Raw genomic sequence first — 7288 nt, 5'->3', positions numbered from 1 at the left:
GTCCTGTCGTGCAAATTGTCTTGTCCTTGTGATCCTTTGAAGAAAAGTTATAAAGCTTCTGTTAGATGGCGGCACATGGATGGTTGTGCGATCATTGATGAGCTTCGCTGCGCAAGCTTTGGCTTTTTGTTCTTGAAATTTAAATTATGTGCTTATAACATCCCCAGATATATTAAATAGAGAACAACAAACGGCTACATTACATTTTTTTATGATATTCTTACGGTTTATATGACGTATAAAAGAGAAAATTACATACATATAATATAGATATAATTTTTGAATTCACAAAATGTATTATTGTTAGTGGAAACTTTTCTAATTGAAATGGGGAAAAAACGAAATGTATAGGTACTAATATGAGAAATGACAAAAATTCTGTGCTTCACCTTTGATAAATAACAAACAACATTCATATTATATTTCTTTATTTGCTTTATTAATTTTGTTACATTATTAGCGTTGTGATATTTGGTATATTGGGTTGTCTACCTATAAGAGTAATTTAATTTATAGCAAAAAGAGAAGTATGATTTAACACCTCTAACTTCTTCTAAATTAAAAAAACATAGTCTAAAGATGAATATTAATCAATGTAGTTAAATGAAATCGAAATAATTGCTTAATTATGGCCTTTGTTTTAAATTGTCCCGGCGCCTCCACCAAAATTTTCAATAAATTTTTGTAATAATTGCTGATAATGTTTGTATATTTTCATGATCGTCTTATTTTCGGCATTAATACTATAATTTATTATAAAAATTAACTAAGTGCTCATAATTGGTAACGAAATACTTTTTTGACGGCTCTAAATAAGATCGTGTAGATAAGGACTTTCAACTAAATTTTACAAGAACATATTTTAAAAAGTATTACTGATTTATTAGTTATTTATACGCTATTTTTTATGGGGTGTTCGAGAATAAGATTGAGCTTCATGTGAAAAGTTGTTTTACTCGGTTTCTAGTTCTATTATTACGGTTGTGATATTTGGTATGTTGGGTTGCCTGCCTATTATAGTAATTTAATTTATAGCAAAATGAAAAGTATGAATTAATACCTCTAACATCTTGTATATGGAAAAAACATAATCTAAAGATGAATATTAATCAATGTAGTTAAATGAAATCGAAATAATTGCTTAATTGTTATCTTTGTTTTAAGCAGACCCGGCGCCTCCACCAAAATTTTCAATTATACTCTTCAATAATTATTGATAACTTGTGTATCTTGTGATTTTTTTATTTTTGGCATTAAAGCGATAATTTACAAGATTAACCGCCCACATCAACAAATTCTAAATTTTGTGGTTCTTCTTGCATTCAAATAAAATCGTACAAATACTCAATACATAATGAGTTATTGTACTTTACGTTAAATTTAGTCAGCAAAAGAACTGACGATTGCAAATTTTCTAATCTAGGCAAAGCCTTAGTGCTTCGAGGATAAAATTGACTTCCAGTCCTTTCAGGACTTATAATCCTTGTCATGAACAAGTGGCTACAGCTTTGTAAAAAATTACGTTTAAAAAATGTTTTGGTAATTTGTACATCAACAACTTTGAAATATTTTGCAGAACTTTTAAAATGATTAGGGGTTGAAAATAATTACTTTTTGAAGTATGTAATTGTTAATTCCAAATCGTTGGATTTTTAAGTGTAATTGTATGATTTTCAAGGATTAAAGCTTTGGGCTTTGGACTTGACGGCCTTTTACACCATAAGACGAAACCTTGGAATCGGTTTAAAAATAAAATATCTTTTTGCTACTATTCTTTACTTTTATTCTGCACTCATATGACAATAAATTAAGTTCTGTAACTGTAACGATTACCTTAATCCAATAACTCCACGTTATATTTGGATAAATAGTGACTCAATTTATTTTTGACTTTCCCGCATCGTTTCTTGTGCGACTGGTCGTCCTGACAATAAACTGACGCGTACATCATTCCAAATTCATCCAAAAGCATTGAAAAACAACTGGGTACAAAACCATCCGGGCACCAACATTTTTGTCGTTCGGCATTGGTACAGCTACTTTCCAGGCATCCCCAGCACGATTTCAAGATGCAAACGTCGACGTTATCGTGTTTGTCCAAACACACGACGTGAAATCCGGAAATTTGTGTGTGCTCTGCTATTGTCGCGTTTACAATTAAACAAGTCGGTTTATAATTCGGTTTCGAACATTCGCAAAGCTTTGTCAAATTGCACTCGACATTTTCAATGTTTAACATTCGACTTTTGCAAAAGAGCAACGTCATCATCAAGCCTATCAAAAAATAATTTCTTTCAGTACTCATTGCTACAATCGTTTGAATGTTTTAGTAGAAGCAAAGCTATTTTAATCGTAGCCACTAGAAATTATGCGTAAAAATGATTGTAATCGAACGATAATAATTATTCTCTGTTGTATGAAATGTGATATCGGCCTATCAAATTCAAAATAATAATCATACTTCGGCATTAAAGCAGAGCGTGTAAATAAGGACCTTCAACTGAGTTTTACAAGAACTTATCTTAAAAATTATTACTGATTTATTAATTATTTCTATGCAATTTTTTTGTGGGGTGTTCAAAAATAATATTGAGTTTCACATAAAAAGTTATTTTCCTCGTTTTCTAGTTACATTTTTAGGGTTGTGATGTTTGGTATGTTGGGTTGCCTACCTATTACAGTAATTTAATTTATAGCAAAAATAAAAGTATGAATTAACACCTCTAACTTCTTCTAAATTAAAAAAACATAGTCTAAAGATGAAAATTTATCAATATAGTTCAATGAAATTCAAATAATTGCTTAATTATGGCCTTTGTTTTAAATTGTCCCGGCGCCTCCACCAAAATTTTCATTAACATTTTTGTAATAATTGTTGGTATCGTTTGTATATCTTCATGATCGTCTTATTTTCGACATTAATACTATAGTTTATAGTAAAAATTAACTAAGTACTCATAATTAGTAACGAAATACTTTTTTGACGGCTCCAAATAAGATCGTGTGGATAAGGACTTTCAACTAAATTTTACAAGAACATATTTTAAAAAATATTACTTATTTATTCATTATTTCTATGCAATTTTTTATTGAGTGTTCAAGAATAATATTGAGTTTCACCTAAAAGGTTATTTTTAGTTACATTATTAGAGTTGTGATATTTGCTGTGTTGAGTTGTGTTGTTGTCAGTGTCTTAACATTCGACATTTGCAAGAAAGCAACGTTATCAATACTATCAGAATCGTTTGAATATTTTAGTATGAACACAGTTGCTTTGACTGTAGCCACTGGGTATTATGCGTAAAAATTATTGTTTAATTGTAGTCTAACGATAATAATTATTCACTGTCGTATGAAATGTGATATCGGACTATCAAATTCATAATAATAATCATACTTACTTATTGTCGTCAGACGGATGGCTGGTGGGGTTTTCCGATTTTATAACGCATAATAACTCTTTGGAAATTGATAACAATTTTCCATTGATAAGGAAGATAAGAAGGCTCTTGACCGGACATCGTGAAAATTAAAATTTGATTTCCCGAAAATTTTCCGTGTTGACATAAGGGTGGGAAATTTTCATTTGAGGTAGTTCAAAATCACACCTATATTTTTCCCACTCGTATGCAAGGGTTTTATAACTAAAATTTTCTTTTTTTTTTTTNGGAATGATAAAACTGAGTTTTAAACAGAAAAACAATTGAAACGAGTCTACGCACTTGTCTTTTTATATCTCTCTTGTAAGAGTAAGCTACCTATACTTCATTTACTTTCTCTAGCGATGTTCCCCTTCCAATGTCATGGATGCGCGCTGGCAAAATCGTAGGCAGGGAGAAAAAAGCTCATTATACTCTCGATTTTTGTTCATTAAACATACTTTTTCATACAGTATCTGCCAAAGGTTTTGTTCAATCATGAATAGTAGTGCGAATTGAGTTAAGTTTAGGCCGAGAGTTGTCTCCTTCCTTTTCTAGCCTAGTGCTGTTCTTTTCTACTTTGCGCCGGTTAAACTGAAGGTAACATCGCTACAGAAAGTAAACGAAGTATAGATGAAAAATGGATATTCAGTAATTTTTGTAGGACCTAAAATTTCCTATAAAATAGTCTGCAGACTGGAGAGCATTTTTTAATACTTGAATTTCTCGTTTATTATAAATACACAAATAAAGGAGGAAGGGGAGTCTCACAGCTGTCAACATTTCTTAGAATGTTAAAGGATAGAAGGAATATAGTATAAAAAATATTTGTAGAGGTATTTATTAACTAGGGTGAAATAACAGTCAAGACAGTGACAAACACATCGGCTGTTAGAGCATGCCGCGTGACGTCATTGGTGTTAGGAGCGATAAATTGAGGTAAGTTTCAGTATAAGTTGGACATTTGTATTGATATTTCAATATTCCTTTTTTGTTCATTTCATAATTTTCGGACTGTGACCACCTAAGCAAGTGCTATAGGAAATTGCAATTTCCTAATCGTAATATTAATTTGAAATCATTTTTCGATTTTTATCCACTACAAACTTCCTCAGATTAATGAGGAAAATATTTTTGTTGCTGTTGTCGCACCTCCGTCCTAATAGTAGCTTTTCTTTTGTTTTTCTTCACCTGGTTACGCCACTGCATAAGCTACATATTTGCTAAATTTCTGAGTAATATACGTTTTATTTCTTAATCAAAAGTCGAGTCTTTAGTAAACGTGTTACCTCGTTATTAATTAAATTTCCCTTAATAATTTCCCGGTGTTAAGCAGGAGAAAACATCAATTATGTTTATGTTTGTTTCGTTGCAACGATTTATCAAAACGTTCGCAATTTCGGCTTCAGACACTCTCATTACACGCAATTTCATTAGTCTGCAGCAGTACGGTAGCAACGAAAGTCCTTTTTAACTGCCTGTTTGGCCGGCAGACATTGAGTTATGGCGTTGCCAGTGAAGCATTTGATCTCATAGGCTCATAAATTACATTTCAAAGTGGCAATTGGGCGTTAAAAGGGATGGACCGCAAAGCGAAATGTATTGAATCAAAAATTCCAACGTCTCTCAAAGTTTCTCGAATTTATGTCAAAGACCTTTCGTTTACGCTTTATTGGACACCTATCGATATCAACTTTACCCATGAACGATTGCTATTTAGCTCAATAAATATATTTTATGTATCTGCAGCGAATTCTTTAATGTCTTATCCTACGAAAGAAGACACAAAAATTTTCATTAAATGTATCTAACAATGTACGTAAGTGGAATAAAATTTACAAATGCAATAAAACTGTCGATTACTTACATCTGTCGGGAATCATAACTGCAAAAGCAATAAAGAGTAGCATGATCGTAGATTGATCAAAATAAATTTATAATTTTTATAAATAATATCAGTAAAAAACACATTAAGGCTGCTGCAGAATTACATAGAGAAAAATCGAACCTAGAATTCGGCACAGTACCTATGTCTTCCAATACCCTACTAGAATTTTGAGGAGGCCCAGGTAGGATACCTAAGTGAATATCTACACTACCTCTTGTGGGTCCCATGAGGTTGACCCTTAGGGCACAGAAGAGGCATATAACGCAAAGCCGCATTTGCGCATCATCTGGAATGTCGTATGTGGCTCCGCGGAGAAAAATTATTGCTACCCCTTTAAAAATTTTTGGAAAAATGAAATTTATTATTAATGAAAAAATACAAAATTGAATAAGAAATATATTTTACCAATGAAAAACTGTTCAATTTTACATATGTAGCAACGGTATTATTTCTTTACTTTCGTCACTAACATTTTTTTATCAACATCTACTATTTCACAGGTAGCGATATTTTCATTATTTACAGAATCTATAGGTACATTTCTAAATATTTAGCATCGCATGGATACGTATAAAGGGATTTTCTGTTTCGTAGTAGTTATCCACAAATGTCAATACAGTTTATATCACCATTTGGAGGAATATATATATCACTTGTTTGTAAAATTGGTTTGCTCTCAAGTTAGATTGTGTTACTGAGCTCTTTTGTAGTCAATGATACTATAAATTGCAATCGTTTTACTGTTGTTCGATTTGATGCGTCTGGTTTCAGTTGTAATATAATAACAATATCGGGAAGTACACTTGTTGGTTCGTTGCAAATGTAAGAGATCTCATTGAATATTATAAGTTTTTCATTTTACCGAGAGTATTTTCAAACGGATTTGCCTCATCGACCTCCCATTGTAAGTTTTTAAATGTGTTAGGTTTGCCTCTTAAGACCCGTATGAAAAACTAATAAGGCAATCCTCATTTTAGTATATTTTTGGTGGGATTTTCATGAGGAACCTACGGGGAAATCCCTATATCGGCATGCCCCTCATTAGTTACATGAGGACCGCGCACTACATGGGGCATGCCCCTTATAAATTCTAGTCGGACATTACTTTATTAATATGAAAATATGTCTAAAGGTATTTCTACAAATTTTTCTATACCACACCTCGTATTTTTGATCCCTGATTCAAGAGTTGTCTTCTTCTGGAGAAGGGTCTTATTAAACTAACACCTTTAACTTTTAATCACGTTTAACGGATGACCCTGTATATAATAATTATTATTGTTATTATTATTTATTGTTTCGAGAACCATACGTATACAAGGCGCTTTTAGTATTAGTCGCAAATTGCAATTGCAGTAAAAAAGTGATCAAAGTTACAGTAATATGACGTCTTCTACAAATATTTTTGTACTCGTTTACTTGGTAACTTTCTGCATCTTCGTTAGTGGTTTTTATCAAAATATCGATGACGACTTACCATTCCTTGGCAGTAAGGGTTGTTGGAATTGTAGAGACAACAATTGTTACATTGGTCAACTGATGCGGTGCAAGTGTCCTCCTGATTTCAATGTGGCATGCTACAACGGGGTTAAGGGGTGTTTAAAGATAGAATGGGTTTATTGTCAAGGGCCTTCTGATAAAAGGGCATTGTGTTCTTATCCTCCCTACTTCAGGACTTTTTAAATACGTATGACATGAGGCAAGTGTTATAAAAACACGATTTCAGTAACGTAAAAATAGCGTATAAAATATATATTAATTATATAACAAATTTGAAATTAAACGTGTGTCTAATAAACGTCTAATATTATTGTATGTAAGGGTTTAAATAAATGCGATACGTTCTATTCGTTTTGCAAAAATTATTTTGCGTTTTGCTGAGTACCTATACACGGAGAAAATGAAAAAGGAAAATTTACATTGCTTCGTAAGCGAAAATAATAAAAATTGCAATTTAGACCCAAATTTGTAAAAATAAAAT

This window comes from Agrilus planipennis, unplaced genomic scaffold (genome assembly GCF_000699045.2).
Source record: "Agrilus planipennis isolate EAB-ADULT unplaced genomic scaffold, Apla_2.0 scaffold270, whole genome shotgun sequence".
In the NCBI taxonomy this organism is placed as follows: Eukaryota; Metazoa; Arthropoda; class Insecta; order Coleoptera; family Buprestidae; genus Agrilus; species Agrilus planipennis.
Note: the sequence above shows the minus strand (reverse complement) of the source record.